This window comes from Cavia porcellus, unplaced genomic scaffold (genome assembly GCF_034190915.1).
Source record: "Cavia porcellus strain 051 isolate PalLab524CR breed Dunkin Hartley unplaced genomic scaffold, mCavPor4.1 scaffold_20, whole genome shotgun sequence".
Taxonomy (NCBI): Eukaryota; Metazoa; Chordata; class Mammalia; order Rodentia; family Caviidae; genus Cavia; species Cavia porcellus.
Genome location: NW_026947503.1, coordinates 8,802,591 through 8,823,233, shown reverse-complemented (window position 1 = coordinate 8,823,233; position 20,643 = coordinate 8,802,591).

Below are 20,643 nucleotides of genomic sequence, written 5' to 3'. Positions count from 1 at the left end.
TTAAGGTAATCTAGCCATCTAGGAATGCAACCTATTCCTTGTTATTTATACTATCAAGTAAAAAAGAAGTGACCAAAAAGTGTTGAAATAGGTTCCAAAATCTAAGTGTACACAAATATCCTGAAGGTTCATAAATGTAGAAGGAAATAACCTGGTATACATTGATTATTGAAACTGAAATTGATGAGTACTTACCTATATCACTTCCATCATAATTATTCTACAATAGTTTCAAAATACCTAACTTCAAATAATAAAATGTATAATTTAAAAATCACTGAACATTAATTTTAGTTCGCCAAGACATAAGTTGCATATTAAGCTTTTGCTTCAAAGAATTGTTATGAATTGCATATTAGGAAATAAATATTAAAGGTTTTATACTAAAGATATTTTGTGGAAGAAAGAATTACATGATCAAATAATTTGGGGAAAAATAGGAAAAGTACTAATTTGGGAGAATAACAACACTAATGAACAAATTAAAAGCTACAAAAAGCCTGACTCAATAGTTTTTGAAACTATTTCAAATAACCTGCCTTCACATTAAAAAGTAGGCAATTAACATAAATCATATTAATGCTCCAGTTTGCAAAGAAGTAATTAAGCATACTTATATCTGAAAACTCAAATCAAACTATAAAATATAACTTCTTAGAATGTCCTTCTAAGTAGAGAAGTTACTATAGATTGGTCAGTAATATAGTTAAATAACTTCAAGGATTTCTTTACTTACCTTACATATATTCTTTAAATACATAAAATTGCTGGGCAAAACAAATTTACAAATATCCTATAACAATCAAAAGACAGATAAAGAGGAAGCTACAGCTTGCATTTCTTTTTGGAATCATGTAACATTAGCAAAATTAAATGGACAATTAAAAATGTATTTTTTGTCTTTAGAAAAAGCTATCAAATTATCGCTATTAACCCCAAATTGAGAAGGTAGGAAGGCGGCAGGCCTCCAGCCTGTGTGGTGTCAGCGTGTCCACGGCACATAGCAAAAAAGCTGCCCCATGCCAGGGAAGGCCCAAAGCATGAATGGACTGTGAATGAAAATAACTTTGAGCATGAGAGCCAAGAGCTAGGAAGGGCATCAATCTAAAAATTAAGGAGGCCGATACAGTCATGAACTCTCAGACACATGCCCACCTGGCTTGAGCACTAATTCAAAACAGCAAAATTGAAGTTGTCTGATGACAGAGCAATTCACCTGAATCTTCTAGAAGGTCAGGAAAACAAGCACTACCTCAAAAAGATTAGTAAAAAAGCTTCAAAGTTGCTGCAAAAAAAGAAAAAAAGTGTGTAACACAGAAGCACAGGCAGACCTGGCCGAAGACTAGTCAGAACACAGAGGAACAGAGGAGATGGGTGTCCACTCCTACAGGGGGCCCCACCCGGGAACTGCACTCCTGTCTTCCACATCTCCTAAATTCAGGGAAATGGGGGACAGTTCTTCAGTTACTTAAATTGACACTGTTCGGCACCATTTGGATGTGAGCAAGAAAGCTGAGAAATGGAACGAGGAAGGAGGAGCTTAGCCCCTGCTGTTTCCAATGCTGAGGGTCTCGGGTCATGCAGCACATACGCCACACTCCTAGGTCTGTGAGCCTGCAGTAGTTGATGCTCAGGCAGGGGAGGGGAAAAGGTGACCTGGAAATCAGGTTTGCTGGTCACCGCCAATTCTGGATAAATAGCATCGTGGTTACTGGCGATCAGTCCAACGCAGAGTGAAGACTTACCCTGCAGGGCAATAGACACCCATTACTACAACATTCGTTCTGCAGAATAAGGGTGCATACAGAAACCATTATTATGAGGAATAAGAGAATATTGTGAAAGGATTTGGTAAGCTAAATATAAAGCAGTTTTGAAATGGCAAGCGTTGCATAGGTACCAGTGAAAAGAATATGCACTTCTTGGAATAAAACAGCATGCACAAGAAAGAACACTTTATTCAAGGGGAGAGAATCCAGAACACAGGCATTTAGCTTCATGGCACAAGCACCAGCCTGACAAGCATGAAGTCATGAGTTTGATCCCTGGTACCAAAATATAAATAAATAGGTTAACTAATTAATTAAAAAATTAAAGAGAACAAAGGAAAGGAATGAAAAACATATATAAAAGCTTTTTCCTTCTTAAAAGGAGTTTCTCAGATATTTTCAGAACTGTGGTGCTTAATATTAACTCCCCAGCAAATTATTAAAATATCTCTGAGAGTATACTAAAACTTAAAAGAGACAAAATCGGCTTTCGTTTGAAATAAAGTCTCAAAATTCATCTTGTACTGAAGAAATTTCACATTACTATCTAAAAGGAGATTTCCTTCAACTTCACTTGTCAATTGCATTCGTAGAATAAAGATGCTCCATCCTCTGAAAATGAACAGAAAAATTGGTCCTCAGAAAAGGAAGGAAAATACACTGGCTCTTGCATGCTGTTTCAATACTTAGAATCCTAGTGAACCATTATCCATTTGGAGGAGAGAAAATGATCTGAGTCAACCAAAGGAAAAATGGCACACTTCATCATAGCTCTTTAATGTCTGCTTAGATATTAAAATTCTAGCATTCAGAACCACTAGTATAGAACAAACATGGGTGGCCGTATGGTTATATCTGGAGCTGAATATTAGACCTCAGAACAAAACATTGAATGTAGGCATGAAGACAATATATCAAGAAGCTAATGGTTACTCTGGTCCATGTGTTACAGTGAAACAGATGCAGATCAAATCTCCATCTTTTACATATTCAAGGAACCAAAAATTAAACAAGATGGAAGAAACCCATCAGTAACAATTGACTACCCTCATAAAAACAGTAATAGTAATAATAAACTACTCAAAATTATTTTTAAAATTATATCTCCAAATGCCATCACCATCGGATAACTTCATGATCCTATACTTTAAGTAGCAGTGATAATTCTTCCATATTGCATTTGACCAATCAATGCAAATGTCCCTGGATTATCAGTATAACTCCATGTGCTCTGTGGCTGCCTTTGGTAATGTAATAGACTCAACACATTTTTAGTCTGAGAACAGCACATTTCCATTTTCAAATTCAATCATTAATGCTGAGGCTCTTTTATTTATTTATTCATTTATTTATTTTCATTTTGAGTTTTAAGTATGGAACCTTAGGGACCAAGGATTTAGCTCATTGGCATAAGCATCTGCCTTGCAAGCACACCATTGTGAGTTCAATCCCTGGTACAAAAAAAAAATAGTATATAAAGTACAGTGTCTTTAAATCTATCCCCTACAGTAACTGTGATTGTAACCAGGCTTCAACTGTTCTTGCATGAGGTGATCTAACCTATAAACAAGTTCTATCAGCAGGTGTGATGCTGTGTGTGTTGTGCCACAACAGATTCTGGATTTCCACATCTATGATGAAATAAATATGAACTTACATACATACTTTAATAAACAAATAAGGGTGTTTTCATTCATTCAGTAATTTGACAGGATTCATGTTTTGTGGTACAATGCTTATTGATTTTTAACCCTAAAGAAATCATTGTTTTAAATTCATTTACTCTAAAATAATTTCTCCTAACAAATAGCAATCTTTTTAGGATTCCTAAATAAGAGATACTTAGGTTTGTTCTATTTAGGAATGTTTTATAGAAAAAGTTAATGTGACTAAAATAAACAAATATTTTCTTTTACATTTACCTACAAGAATATGAATTCTTAATATCCTTCAAGCATCTGGATAATACCAACTTTACAGAAGATTTTTTACCTTAAAATTTTTCACATCTACATGTGTAAAAATTCTTATTTATTGTAAAGGATTTCAGATCCTCTGTGGATGTCTCTTTATTGATACACAATTGTTACATATTTGTTTATGTAAAGAAGATTTAAATAATATGGACAATATACTTGCTGCAAGTTAATGACTGTTTTCAAATTTGTTAATGAATTCCTAAGAAAATTGACAAAACCTAATAATACTATAGGGCCAATGCATTAGTATTAATGGACAAGAAGTTCTCAGGCCTATTGGGTTAATTTGATTGTTATTGAGTGTTTTAGAAAGGTTTATATTTGGATGTCACTTTAATACAAAAACAAGTAGTTAAGGCTCAATAAGTAAAGTCTATGCCAACCAGAAGGCAATGTAATTATTTCAGTAAATAACATTTAATAGAAAGAGAAGGCAGGGAGGATTCTTGACATTATATAACTGATATATATCACCTGAGAAATCGTATCCACTTTTATGCATGTTTAGTCCCCAAAAAGTATTGGACTCCAAAGCAGGGAATGCTGTATATTCCTAAGAAAACTGGTTAAGAGACAGAAAAGTGTTCACTCATCCTGAATTCACCATTTATAAATCACTTGAACTGACAGAATCATTTATGTCTCTAAAAGTTACATCTCACATTGTCAGTATTAACAGCCACACAGCAGAGCCATAAATATAAAATGACATTGCATAAAATCTAAGAAAATGCTGTAATTTATAAACCTCTACACAAATGTTGTAAGATATATAAATTATCTGCACATGTATGTGATAAAAAAAAAGACCTGAAAGCATCACATTTTTTTGAAAAGCCAAATTTTGGAGTAAAATAAGTGGAATGATTAACTTGAAGGACATAATGTCAGTGTCTATTAGAACAATTTTGTAACAATAATGGTTTTGAAAGCTGTCCTGTTGTTGACTTCTGTCCCAGAATTCCATTTAATTCTATTTGGTCTTATTACCTGTATCTGCAAAGCAAAATCTGCCTCCATTTCCTCTGAAGGGGTATGACACTTGGAAGAGGCAGACCATGACAGCCTCTGTCCTAGGGTCACCTTGATTTCTCAGACATGCAAAGCACATCATGCTCATCATTAATTCTTACTCTTTTCTCTTTGACACATTTAGAACTGCTTGTTACAGCTGTAAAAAGCCATGAAAGAAGTTGAAATTGGAGAAAATACCTTATTGTCTTTAACAGGTCACTAAATGTTTCTGCGACTTTGGAAATGAGTTCTTTTTAACAACAACAAAAAATTATTTAGTACTGCTAAAATTAAATCATTGATGTACATGGATGTAAATGAATAGTTCAGCTATAGTACATCCCCAGTGAAGATCATTTATTTTCTTTTATAAATGAGGAATTATTATTTCTCTTCACAAATTTTCCAAAAACTACATAATGACTTGTCTACATTATGCCAATTATATTGTAACACATACTGTGGTCACCCCTGTCCACCAATTCCTGCTTCAATAAATGGGGATATTTATGTTGTATACTTTTTCTGATGATCAGGACAGATGCTAGACATCAGCAACTTTTCTAACGCCCCCGTGGCTGATGCAGCTGTTGCTTCTCTTCTAACCATAGAGTCAGAATTTGAATACTTGAATATGGACCAGAAAGGTTTCTGGCCTTCAGAAGCAGTTTGTTAGCATTTTTAAGGCAAAAAAGACAAGAGATGGGGTCAGTTTTTATCTGCTCTCTCTGTGTAGCAGAAAAGGCTTCCTTTGACCCAACCTTCCAAGCAGATAAGGATATTTGCCTGGATGCTAATACAGAAAATATTTCTTGCCCATGTCTGTGAGGCTTCAGACCTTGCTTTGGATGAAAGAAAGGCTCAGACATAGGGTAGATGCTTATATCTATGCATCACCAATATGGTCACTTGCTTACCCAGACCCTTGGAAAAGAACCTGCAATTTGCCACAAACACCCTTGTGCCTGAAAATGCCAAGAAGTCTAAACCATCCTATTAGCCCTGCATGATCACAGAGATTCATTAAAACGTTAGCTGTCTTAGCTGCTCTGTTGACCATGGCCTCTTCCTCTGGCACTCTGGCAAAGGTGACTCATCACCACCAATGCTTTGAAGTGCTGGCCATGTTTTAAAATTCAGTTCACCTGTTTGCTTTGTAATTCAGGAATAATTGTTATTTTGTCAATTAATGGATATTTTTCTCATGATCTTACTGGAGCAATGCTCCTATGCAGCCTTGTTCATGTTGAGCTAAAGCAGAATGTCCCCACTGTTTTTCTGCATAGTAAACCCTATATTTCTATTATCTTCATTATCTTCTTGCACAGCAAGAACAAAAGGAAAATTTGGAAATAATAATAGATGTTTAGCCCAATGAATGTGCAGAACACATCCCTAAAAACAACTCTTGGTGAAGTGGCACTGGTGTCCATGGAGGGCTGTCTGTGTGTCTGGGGACAAGGAAGCTGACTCTGTAAGCCTTTAAAAGTAATTCCGTAGATAAATTGAGTCCAACTTCTTCCGGAGAGGGCCTACTGCTGTGGGGTAAGGAATGTTGCTTGGGTGGTTTCCTGGAGGAGCTTCCTGCAGAGGGAAATCCCTGAAGCAAAGTGGAAAAGTAATCCCTTATCTGTTTCTCAGTTTCATAGGTCCTTGTAGCTGCCCCTGTTAGCAGAGTTTAAAATGGACATTTAGGGAATCAGAAATGTCAATGCCTGAATCCCTCAACATAACAATGGCAAATATGAAACATAGAAACACTAGTACCCATCATACACATTTTAAATTCTATTGTTAATCAGTGAATAAAACAGAATACATAAGTAAAATCTACGAGGAGACCACTGATGTCTTGGTTACTTTTCTCTCATTGTTAAAAAATAGCTGATGCCCAAAATTAGGGAAGGAAAGGCCTATTTAGCTTACAGTGTTTGGAGATTTCAGCCCATACTCAGTTAGCTCCAAGGCAGAGTGGTGTGACTGAGGGATAGCCATTCATGGTGGCCCAAACAACAAGAGCAAAAAGGGCAAAGAGGAAAACAGGCCTTCTTCTCTCCCTCTTTTTTTTTTTTTTTTTTTTTTTTTGTACTGGGGATCGAACTCATGACGTTTCCCTCCCTTATATTGAATGCTGGCTCTGACCCTGGGCAGAGACACACTTACACCACCAATCCCAGTGCTAGACCACAAGCCAATCACAAGTGATAGATTCAGCCACCTCCATGAGCGCATGAGAGCTGGGGGTGCCACCTAGACACAAACCATAGCAATTAATAAAAGTCTACTGAAAGGTGGCCTGGTGTGATGGTGCATGTCTATGATTCCATTGTTAGAGAAGCTGAGGAAGGACGGTCTCTGCCAATTCTAGGCCAGCTGGGCCACATAGTGAATTCAAGCCTAGTCTAAACCGCAACGAGAAATCCTGTCTGGAAAAAAAGGTCTATTATAAGAAAAAAATTCTAGGCAAAATTGTAATTTAAAAGTAAACTGCAATTTTAGTAGCAAAATTAAAGCAATATATCTAGAAAAGAATTAAAGGGTATAGAACAGAGAATTTAAAAAGTATAAAAAATTTAAATTAAAATAAATGAAGAGCAAATATCATTTAAAGTATAAATACGAAGAAATGAAAAGGATACAATATGCACAAAATGGAATCTAAAGTACAGTTGTAGAACAATTGACATTCAAATTATAATACAAAGAAACTTCCCTAAAATAGGAAATGATTTGAATCACTAACAGACAGCCCATGGGCTTCTGTGTCACCTGACTTTCCCTATGCAGCACAAAACCCTTAGTTCTACCTGGTCATCCAAGAAAATCAGGGCATTTGCCTTGGACATTAAAATGCAAAAAAGTACTCTAAAAGAGTCTGATTTATACATAAACAAAGAATTATTAGGATTTAGATTAAAAATAAATATTTAGGCAAAAGGGCGAAGAGAACTGTGTCACTTATACGGGAGAAAGCTTCAGACTTTCCCTTGATGAAGTTTGAGCATGAAACTTACCAAAATGACATCGGTGAGACACTCAGAGCAAAGAGCTTGAACCAGAACTTCAGGCTTCATATTCTTTCTTATTTCCCATTAATTAATTAGAAAAGCAAATTTTAAAAGTTGTGATCGTTTTATTGACTGTCACTCTTGTGAGACTGTTTTTAAGAAATTACTACAGGCCATCAACCAGAAAGATACAATTAAGGAAACCATGGCTAAAGGTGTGATGATGAGCAATAGTTTACTTAAAGCACAGAGACTCAGAATGAATACTGACACTGGGCATGTGGAGCAGGTTGGAAATGGAAGAGGCAATGAAAATGTAGAAATCAAACAAATAAAAAATGAGTGAAAAAAAGTATGTGGCAAAATAAATTGCTTATTGCCTCAGTTATAATAGTCTTAAAAATCATTTAAAGTGGGCAAATTGGAATTTACCTGTGAAACTTTGATTACTGAGAATAGATGAGCAAAGAAGGAATTATAAATCTTAATAATAGTATTATTCATAATAGAATATTTTTAGCTATTCTTCAATTATTAAGGTATTTTAAAATGTTCAATAAAATGCAACACATTTTATTTTATTGAAATCTATTTTAAATAAGTGATAACATTCAATAAATAGTTTTTGAAGAACAAGGAAAATAATCTATCAAAAAGAAATATATTAAATTCAGGAGTTAAATAAAATAAAAAGATCACTCCAAATATATGCTACATAGCAGGGAAATACACCACCTTTATCTTGACTAAGATGAAAAGCTACTTTCTTATTGTAACAAAAATCAAATGACTTTTCCATATGTGATGCACAAAAACAAAACAAAAAACAAGAATCAAAAATTCACAAAAAAACAAGTTAACTAAGGGATATGTCAAAAACAAAAAGCAGCCTAAAACTTGTCAATTATAAAAGAATATAACAAAAAACAATATATCTTAATATTTCCAAACTCAAGACATAATAGTCACACATAGCTTTAACTAAACAAGAGTCACACATGCATAGTATATAGAGACAAGTAAACAAAGACCACTATATAACAGGACAACTGAATCAATTTGTCTAAAGTCAAATCGAGTGTTTTATATACAACATAAAAACATTAATCATATATATATATATATATAAACAACTCAAAAGGCATGATATTAATCAGTATAACTAGGTAAATTACCTTCTAATGATCATTATTATATTCAGTGACAAAGGAACCCTTAAACATAGCACATAAAGATTACAAAGACAATATTTCTTATAGCAATACGGTAGACTATAAATTGATGTTGTCATAGGATATAAGTAACATGTCACGTATAAAAGCACCTTAGGCAACACTGGCCATAAAGATAAAACAGACAAATTTGCATGTGACTGAAGAGGTGATGACTTAATCAGTACATAATAATACATGTGATACAGTAATACAAAATTCTGTGAAAAATGAGCTTTACTTATTCCAATATTCTGAATAAGTGCAAATAAGTAAAAAAAAATAAAAGAATAAAAGGTAAAAATGGCATTAAGTAAAAAGAAATTTGGAATTGATTATAAAACTAAATATAAAATACAAAAGTCAAACTTCTATAAAATAAAATAGGAAAACTTGAAAGCTTCATAGGATTTGTCAAATCTTAGATACATATTTTTTTGATACAGCACTAAAAACATGAAACTCACTGAAAAAATTAGTCAGATTTCATGTAAATTTATAAACTTCTTCTCTTTTAAAGACATGGCCAAGAGAATAAAAATACAAGCTCTAGACTGGGAGAATATCACTCCAAATATATCTGATGAGGTACTGGAAAAATATGCAGAGCCCTTGAAACTAAACATCAAAACAAAAAACCCTGTTAAAAATGAGCTTACATCCAGACACTCATCAGACAAGATACATGGATAGCAAGTCAGTACAGGATGTGATGCTCCATGTGTGTCATTAAGATATTGCAATTGGAAAAAGCACTAAGCTAGCACTATGCCTCTACTTAAAAAGAGAAAATTCAAAACAGTAAAAATGCCAAACGGTGACAAAGGCATGAGCAATAGAAACTCTCATTGACTGCTCATAAAAATGAAACAGAGCGCAGTCACTTTGGAGGACGTTTTGGCAGGATCTTGCAAAATTAAATATGATTTCACCATAAAACCCAGCAACCTCACCTCTAGTCATTCATCCAACATAGCCAAAAAGTTTTACTCAGGCAAAAATCTGCATATCGGTATGTATCAAGCTTATTGGTAATTGAAAACAAGTAGAAGGAATCAAAATATTCTTCGATAGGTGAGAAAACAGATTATGATACATCAAGTGATAGTTCTGTAAAAAAAGAAAAATTAGTATTAAGCTAGAGTAAGACATGTAAGTCTTAGTAAATGTATATTGCTAAGGGAAAGAACCTATCTGACAAAGCTCCAAACTGCGGTTTCAGAAATATTACAGTCTTTAAAAAAAAAAAAAAATCTATAGAGATAGTAAAGAGATCTGGCTGACAGCCTTTTGGTGAGCGAAAGGAGCAAAATGAGAATTTTAGGACAGTGAAACTGCTGTAGAGTACTATAAGGTGACACTACACATTTGTCAAAAGCCTTAGGTTAGTGCAATGTAGACTGAACACTAATTTAAAGTATGTACTTCAGTTAGCAATGGTGTATCATATCAGTGGCTTCATCTCAAGAAAAGTGTCACACTAATTACAAGAGTTAATACTATCTGGAGAAATAAAACTAAAACAGTCTCTTCTTTTTAAAATGGCAAGATTCAAAGAAGTACACAAGCACTGAAATATTTCTGTAAAAACCGTTGATCTGTACGTGAGTATGAAATCCTGTACACACACACGCGTGTCCGCAGCTGAATTTGCGTGTATTCACCAGGAGAAACTGTGGATGCTTTGGATGCTCTGAGAGCTGGTTTAGGATTCATCTAACAGAGAGAAGAGAGATCTCAGCGGAGAGGGAACAGACATGGAAGAAAAAGTAGTAAATAGCAATAAAAAGTATTTCTATAGGACATTTTCCTGAGAAATCTGAAGTTTTCTTAACTAAATTTAAAAATTATTCTTCATTATTTCTGAGAACAATAGAAAATGAAACCCCTGCCCCAAATACTATTACTAACCAGTATAAAAGCAAAGTAAGTTAGTGAAAATATTTCACACAATTTTTCACCAATTCTTCATATATAAATTTAAGAAAAATAATGTTACTGTGAAAGTCAGGAAGTATTTTTGTGTAAAGACTTGAAAATTATAACAATTCCTGATTGTTTTTTCATTCTATATTTCAGTCATGCTATATCTAAACATGTCACATTTATATTATTTTAGTGACACAAAACATTTGTTTCATAATTATTATTGAAATACACTGAATTATTGTACTTTTCACAATTTGTATAGGTGATACTTATCAAAATTAAACCAAAATCAATTATTCAACTAATCGTAATTTAAAACTGCAAATGATAGTTTTTAAATTTACTATCTCCATTTTTCTATCTTGATTGTATCAGTTAGCTTCATGATCACTGAGACACAATACATCACACCCCCACGTTAAGAGATTTATCAGTTTCAGGAGATTGAATTCCTAATTGGCCAGCTCCAAGGCAGAAGCATCGTGGTGGAGGGTGGGCATTACAGAGCAGCCAAGCCAGGGACTAATGAGAGAGCGCAGCATGGGTAAGTTAACATTCAGAGCACTGTACTAGTGCTCAGTGTCCACACCTCTGTGCCCTTCTCCCAGAAGGGTGCTTTGCTAGTCTGCTAGATGTTTCTTTCTTAAAAGTTAATACATAATGCTTGCATTCCTTGCGGGGAGTTGGTACTTGCACATAATACATCCGAATGCTGTTTATTAGCGCCCTTTCCCTTCTCTCCCTCCAAGTCTTTGTCCCCTTCCGCTCTGAGAAAGAACTATCTCCCCACTTCCTACTAGGTGTTTGTTAATCCAGTGAACCTGATTTGTTAGGATTAACATTCACAACTATTTAAAGCTCATGTTTATGCTTATAAATCTAGAAACAACTGGTTGTATAAATTTGTTCAAAGGGAAGCCTTCCCTAGACCTTACAATGGAAATTATATCTGCTACTATAATCTGTACTTCACCCAGTTTTTGAATGATTTTTATCAATAGTAGTACAGAATTTGAAAGATGTTTAACTTTTCTGTTGGCCATCTCAGGATGCTACAACAGAATACCACAGACTTCCTGGATAAACAATGACAAAAAATTATTTCTCAAATTTAGAAGGTCCAACAAAGCATGGGCAGATTGGGCTTCCAGGGGACGTTCTCCACAGAGAGCTGATTTTGCTGTGCACTCACGTGGCAGAAGGGGTGTAGACTCTATGGCATCTCTTTCACAAAGGTACTACTCCCATGGATGATCTGTCACCTTCATGTCCACATCACCATGCCAGGGTACAACATCCTAATACCATCACTTCAGAGATTCAGATCAAAACAAAAAACTATGGGACAGAACTGATCATGCTGTCCATCACAGAGTTATTAGACCACTTTTGCTTATGTGATAGCTTGGAACAAAATACAGTATTTCCTTTACTTGGACCAGGATTAAAGAAGAAATTGGAACTAAAACCGGGTGCTTTTTCTACCACCCGGTATTGCCTTTCTCCTTTCGCCAGTGACATCTTCCAGACGGACTGGTCTACACTGAAGGAGAAATGCTTTCACCGCTTTGGCAGAAAAAATATTCTCCCCTTTTGTATTATAGGAGTTTGGGCCCAGACACTGTAATTACCTTCAGTTCATTACGTATGAATGTTTGTCATCTTGCACAATACATTTTATGCTGCTAAATTTTAGCCTTCTCAGAAGTAAAATGTAGAAAGATTTAGAAATTAGGTAAAAGATTATTATGCTTAGTATATTTTAATAAATGCATATTATCCTTTTCAAAATGAGGTTTAATGAATAAATAATTCTCAAAGGCATGATGCTATTGTAGTTTCCTCTCTTCCACACAGATAGCCCAATACAAATTAATTATCAGAAAAGTTGAGTTTGTGATTACTAATAAAAACTAAATAATTATATCATTGATTATAACTAGTCCATTCTGAAGATATTTTAAAATAATGTTTAAAGATTAGACATTATTACAGAAAATAATAATATAAGTGTTAATTTTTTTGTTTTTCTCTTTAATTCTGTAAAAATTATTCAGACCATTATTCTTTTCATTCCAATATTTTTTCAAAAAAAGGTTTTTCCCGGGCACTGAGAATTAAATCCACAAACTCTTATGCTATGAGCACAGCCTTGCATCCCAAGCATTATTTATTTATTCATCCATTTATTCATTTATTCATCCTTTATTCATTTTGAGACAGGATCTTGCTGGTTGCCCAGGCAGATTTGCAATCGTCCTGCCCTCAGCCTTTCAGATGGCTACGATTAAAAGTTTAATAGCACAACTGGCTCCAACCGTTTCTTTAATTCACATTATATTGATGCAAGAAATAAAAACAATCAGAACTTTTGTAAAATTTCTAGTCTAAAGTACTTTCTGATGAGATTTCATATGTGAATCATTACATTCAGAAAAGCAGTGGAGGTTAACTCTCATCTGTGTATTCCTCGGGAATTATGTGGGATTCGATAACACAAGAAAGAAATAGTATATGTTCGTATAATCATACTGAGAAAGTCTTACTATCAAAATATTACTTGGAGGTAATGGGAAGACAAATCCATGTTTACTTTTTTCTATAATAATCATTAAAGCAAAATCATTTGAGCATGAATTTAATAACTTCTAATCATCAACCAAATAGTAAACATAACTCAAACCAACTGATAATTTTTATCACATAAACTGAAACAACCTAATGATTTAGAAAGTTAAATTACAATCCCTAACAGACATTATATTTACATTACTTAAAGCAAAACCATTTTAAAATAAAAGATTTAATTACAAAGTTACTAAAAACTGTATTAACTTTCTGCTCTTCCAAATAAGACTAACTTTAAAGTGGCCATTTGCTTTCAACTTTCATTTGCTCTACGAAGATGCTGGATATTTTTAGCTACACGTTTTATAGCCATATATCTTTCTCTAGAATGTTGGAGACGAGTAATTTCATCACTACAGTTTTTCTTAGGGGAACTTTTTTCCCCAGGGCTATTATCCTAAATGTGGGTATTGATGGTGCAGCCCATGGAGTGTAAGCATTATAACTGCATAACTTTTAGATATATTATATAAATCTTGGCTATAATGTCACTTCTGGCAACCAGCTGTGCTGTGATATGTCACAATGATGAATCATCAAGCATGATAAAATCTAAAGGACAGTTATATAAAAACCTGTATTAATAAACATCATTTTCAGAAGTGTAAAATGAGCATTTGCATACATTTGGAAAGTTTCCATAGCATTTACTTCAATGATACTATTACATGCCATGTTTTAGCATCATAATGATTTCCACATGCCTTTGCATGTGGTGCCTCACAGAGAAACCAAATGTGTCTTAGAACGCATTCAAGACTGACACATTTGTATAATGTCGAATTGTATTATAGCAAGACCTTATAAAACTACACCCAGTCTGCATTCTGGACAAGATTGTGTAGACTCCTTTCCTCCAGGTACTCGCTGCTAAGCGTAAAAATAAAATCAGCAAATAATGAAAGACAAGGAGATACGAAAGCAAGAAGTGAGCTGGGAAGTGACATGAGAAGAGCCCTATTAGATCAGGACATTCCATACCCACCGCCGAACAGTGGTGGTGATCAAAGGTACAGTGTACAGTGAGCAAAGGGGCTTTTACTAACCTCCCTCTGCCTAATGAAGAGGTGACAGATGATGGAGTTAGGAGTATTTGTTTCTGCCTTAGATAAAATGAGAGTCTGGGCAGCACTGGGAGGCTTTCAGCAATGGACTAGCCAGAGCCCTACATATAAGAAAAGCTCGGAGACAGCGCCTTCCACACTAGACCACTAATCTTGAGAGTCCTTTTACTGGAGGCAACAGTTTATTGCTGAGGTCGATCCTGCCACCACAAGCACCTTGCTAAGAAACCCTGTCAGTGGCTCTTCTCTCAGCCTGAGTAACAGGATTCCTGGCCAAAGGAAACTTGTTCCAGCATCTCATGCACCACCAGCAGCATTCAATATGAGCCTCAGACTCCAAGAAGATAAACCAAACTGACCAAATTTAGCCACTGATTATTAGATGTCATTGAAACCATGATCTACAGCAAAAGACCACTCATGTGTGCTTGACCTCAATAGGATGACAGTTACCTCAATGAAAGTTTAAATAGTCCCAGAGTTTCCTGTAGTGGTACTATCTAAACTATTCTAGCTATATTGAGAATCACCCATCAGAACAGATTGAAGGAAAAAAGAAAATTGATAGAATCCTATGGAGAAAGTAGTCATATATTAGAAATATCTAACAAGAATTTTAAGCAAACTACTGTGAAATTTTTTTTCACAAGGAATTATAAATGTCCTTAAAGCAAAACAAAAATCATCAGCAAAAAGTAAACTGAAATTATAAACTGAACCAAATAAAGATTATGAAACTAAAAACAAATATTTTTAGAAAGTCACTAGATTGGTTTATCAGTCGAGTGGTAGTGATACAAAATGAAAGAATAAATGTAATAGTAAATCAAAATGATTTTCTCAATCTGAACAAAGTGAACACAGAGACCAAAAGAATCAGTGGAACTTTAGGAATTGATGAGATTGCCTTGCATATGATCAGAGTCACCAAAGGCAATTAGAAAGAGGTGATAAATGAGTGTTCTAAAAATTGCTGAAAACTCTCCAAATTTGGCAAAAGACATGAAGTTACAAATTCATGAAGCTAATTAAGGCACAAATAGGAAAACTGCAATAAAGCAACTAAAAGAAATATAAAGCAAAAGAAGAAACAAACCCATCTTTTGACTGCAGGTAAGATTGCATACATAGACTATTCTAATAAACACCAAAAAAAAAAAAAAAAAGAAAAATGGAAAAAATTTCATAGAAGTCAAATAAATTCATTTAGCAAGTGGCAGAACAAATCAGCATGTGAACATGAAATATGTGTTATCAGTGAACATATGGGAACCACAAAAATGCATTACCTTTTGCAATCACTCAGAAGAGATGACATACTTAATGATAAAATGAACAACTATATTACAAGATATATGCAGACATATACATATGTTAAAAATCGTAATGTAGTGGAATAAATTAAAAACTACAGAAATGAGACATCATGTGTTCCTAGATTTAAACACTCAGCAGTGTAAAAATGATAATTCTCTCCAAGTATACTCCAATTTCTGCCAAAATCCCAAAAAAGTTTTAAGGATGCTGAAAATTTTTGACCTAAATTAATATGAAAAGATATGTGTCCTCAAACAGTTAAATATGTCCTAAAAATTAAGACCAACTCACCGGGATAGCCCTGCTGTATTAAAGTGGAGCATAAGGCTTCAATAATCAGGGAGCTTAGCCTTGGGGGAAAGATAAGACACAGAGGGAAAAGACAACCAGGGAGGGTTTAGAAATAGACCCACACAAATATGTCCAGTGGTTTTCAGCCAATAAAACCTAATTCAATAAGAAAGAATAGAATTTTCAATAAGTGGTGCTAGAACTTGGAGCATTTATAAGGAATAAAATAAATATTGATCCAAATCTCCCTTCCACAGAAAACTACATGAAATGGATCATGGACTCAGATGAAAGACATCAAACTATTAATCTTTTAGGAAAAAGTTAGGAGAAATTCTTTTGGTTTTAGAATAAGACAAATTGTCCTTAGGCCTGATACCAAAAGCGTGATCCTTAACAGGATACAATTGGTAAGGGGGACCCATCACAACCAAATCTTTGTTTCTGAAAGACTGCTAAGAGGATGAAGCTACAGATAAGGAGGAAATATTTGCATAGCGTATATTTCACACACACACACACACACACACACACACACACAAAATAGTGATACTTCCAAATACTGCCACAGAACTAGAGAAATCAGAGCACTGATATGTTGCTGGTGGGAATGTAAAAAAGGAACAGCTGCTTTGGAAAATAGCTTCCTACAATACTAAATATGGAATTGTAACATCAAACATTAAATGTGTTCTTGTGCATTTCGTGCAGAGAAAGGGAAACTCTACACAGCACCTTGAAAATGATGTTCACAACTATACTGTTTAAAAGATCTTAAAAATGGAAATAATCAGAACTCTTTCAACAGTTCATTGGTTAAACAAATTGCGCTTCATCCATATTTTGTTAATAAAAACTGTGGAAAGCCCGCAATTTGGAACAGGTTCCTGTGCTATAAACCAACAGACCAAACTGATATGGAGTTTATAGTGGCTGAACTTTACTTAATTGTGGGTGGTTCTATAACCTGTTAATCAGTTCAACTGGAGTCAATTAAGTTGTCTCACCACACCTCACTTCATTCAAATGCTGCCTGGTCATGTTATTGATTGGAAATTTTGAATTATCATTGATCTGGAGGCTACCGATTCACAAATTAGCTTGTGATTTTTGTTTTATTTTGTTCTGTGTTGTTTACAATTGGTCACGTAGATGCTATTAAATTTTTCAAATCTAAAGGTTCTAACTTTTAGCTTATGGCACCTCTCATAACAATAAAATAGAATCAATTATTGTATATCAACCACCCTGATAGATCTTATGACTGAGAAAAGCCAATTCCACACCTTACTTGTGATATGACTTCATTTATATCATAGTGCTTGAAGGATATAATTCTAGAAATGAGCACAGATTAACGATTCTCAAAGAATCAGGGATAGGTGAAATGTGAGGGAGGCAGACATGGTTATAAGAGCAGAAGGGGAAGTCTAGTGATGATGGGTGTGCTGTGGATCTTTAGGTCACTGTGAACACCTTTACTGTAAAAGCGTTCTGTAACTTCATAAGATATTTCTATAGGAAAAAATTAGGCAAAAGTTGTATGCCATTTCTTAATGTTCTATGTAATTACATATAAGTCTACAATAGCAAAATGAAAATTTTAATTTTCATTCAATTAAATGTGTTTTGTGGATGCTTATCAATTTAATCTCTAAAAGAGGGGAATTCTGTGATCATTTCTGCTTTTATTTTTTAAATTTTATTTAAAGAAAAAGACAAAACAGTAAAAGGGTACAAGTAATACAGAATTTTTAAAAAAAGTAAGAAATCATAAGTTAACAGATTACATATTGTCCTCTTAGAAATAGTTGTTCAAGTTACAAAATTAAAGCATACAAAGTGGACATTCAAACAGTGAGACTGCAAACAGTTGTGTTAAATGATCCAACAAAAACTTAGTAATATGATCATCTGTCTTACACACCTAAACATACTTGCAGTTGTATCCTTTAGAGCACTTTCTTTTCCTCTCTTTTTTACAATAACATTTACACATTTTGGGTTTTATTGCTCCCACAGTTCTTATTACTTTTTTTTTGTAAGAGAATGAAACCAAATGTGACAAAACAAAGCAGTCAGTCAAAACAAAAGATGGACATAGTACATGATGTAAAAACAGAATACAAGGTAACCAACAATGGTTACCATAATGCCTCTTGCTACCTTAAAAAGAATTGCCTATATCATCAGTTATAATAAAATTGAACAAAACAGTACAGAACAAAACCAGTAAAACCTAAACATTGGAGACATTACTGAACTTCAAAAGAAGATAATAGTCAAACCAGAATGGGCGTCATAGTGAATCTTGTTGCCTTCAAAGTATTTGTCTATACTCTCAAACTTGATACTATCAAACAGAACAGAACAGAGTCTAATCAGTCAAAACAAGATGGTGAGAGCAATAAAGGGCTTCAAATCAAGTTAATAGGAAATCAAATAATATATCCTGCTAACTTTTTTAAATTGTTCCTTAATTAAAAATAATAAAAAATATATATAAATTTTAAAAAAGGGGGAGATTGAGATAAAAGAGAACATAACAACATAGCAATACAAGTCAGAACAGAACAATTTCAACAACCTAGTGCTTCACCACAAGATGACCAGACTTAATAGTAGTTACCATAGTGTCTCTTTCCTTGAAATATTTGAATATAACTTCATATACTATAGTATCAAACATATCAAGACAGTGTGAAACCATTCAAGAAGATGAAAGTATTACAGTGTATTTAGAACCAGCTAACAGAAAACAAAAAATGGTTTCTACATTATCTCGATGCTTTTAATACTAGTAATATTCTAAGGACAGTCACTCCTTTTGGGACCTCTAAAAAAAAAAAAAACAAAACAAAAAACTACTGAAATGTGGATCTAATCACCACGGAGAAGTGGGGGCAACCTATTGCATGCATATTATTTCTTTTTCTTCTCAGACAAAAGATGCATAATGTATGAGGCTTTATTTTTTGTTGTTGTTGCTTCTTTCCCTAAAGTAAAACCACAATATTCAGTGTTGGAGCTTGGTAATAAATATGTGGCTTTTGGGTTGCAGTTTGGGCACTCATCTCTAAAAGGTTCACCACTACTGCCAGAAAGAAATAAGATTATATATGTATGATATACTGTATCATCACTTAACCAATCAAAAATGAGCTAAAAATAATATAGAAAATATGCTGCTCTTGTTTTCAGTAAAACAGCTGGATGTTAGGCCTTGTATTTTCCTCTGGGAGATAATTATTCACCTACTTTGGGTTAAATTCTGCCTCTCTCTATCATATTACACTGGCTTCCGTGGAACAAGATAGAATGGAAACTGACTGCTTTGCTTCAGTTGACAGTACTCTTCTGTGGAGAAGAAACTTTCCCTTGCTCTTGAAGCTCAGAGTGGAGATTTGTCATTCATGATCCCCAGGAACAGCTCTGTCTCAGGGCTTTGCATATGTCACTACTGGCCCGGTGAAACCCACTTGCTGCTGTCACCCTAGAAGTCGGCTCTGAGGCTAAGTATGAACCCTTCTTGGAGTGTGTACATGACAGCAGGCAACTCTATTGCCCCTACTTAACATTTTTTCTTATGGAAATTTCCTCTAAATCTTTTAAAATTCCCAATAAATAATGAGTCTCTGATATGCCTACCCAAATTTTAACTTAATTTTATAACTTACTATTGTTGTAGCAAGTGGTTTGCAAGTGAATAAATTTAATACAGGATGCATAAGTTTAAAGGATTATCTGTAATATTCACCAAAAAGTCAAATGCAAAAGATTTTTCTATCCTAGAAGCCCAAAGAGTTTAACCAAAGGCTTGGATCCCACAGGAATTCCTGCATAAGTCCAGTCAAAGGCCTAGAGGCCATATGACAGTCCCCATCCAGGCCAGCTGGAAGCCTTGAACCCACAGCACTGGCTTATGGAAGTTCACATGAGGAAGCCAAGGGATCCACTATGGAAGACTGAAGGGTCTGTGATGGAAAGCCTACGGGCTGGTGCTAGAGGCTAGGGAATCCACACTATGAGGCTATAGGATCTGTGCCAGAATCCAGATGGGTAGGCGGAGCTCCCCTGAAGACCAGAGCATGCCTCCCAAAGAGAACAACAGCCATCCTTGAGACAGGGAGGACCCAAGTCTCTCTAAGAGTATAGCCACGTAGATATCAGCAAAACCACCCATAACAAAGCTTCTCCTGGAAAAGCGGCATCCAGTCGTCTGGGAACCAGTACCATGTGCAGGCCACCATCAGACTGAGAACACCCAGATTCAAGCCTCTCACGTGAGTCAATGCCATTTGCAGACTAGGGAGACAGAGAACAAGGTCACACCAGGAAGCAAGCCCTATCTGGGAACCAGCGCCAAGTGCAGACCAACATTGGACTGGGAAAAGCCAAACCCCAGCTCCTTCCAGCATGTAGGCTGGCAAACA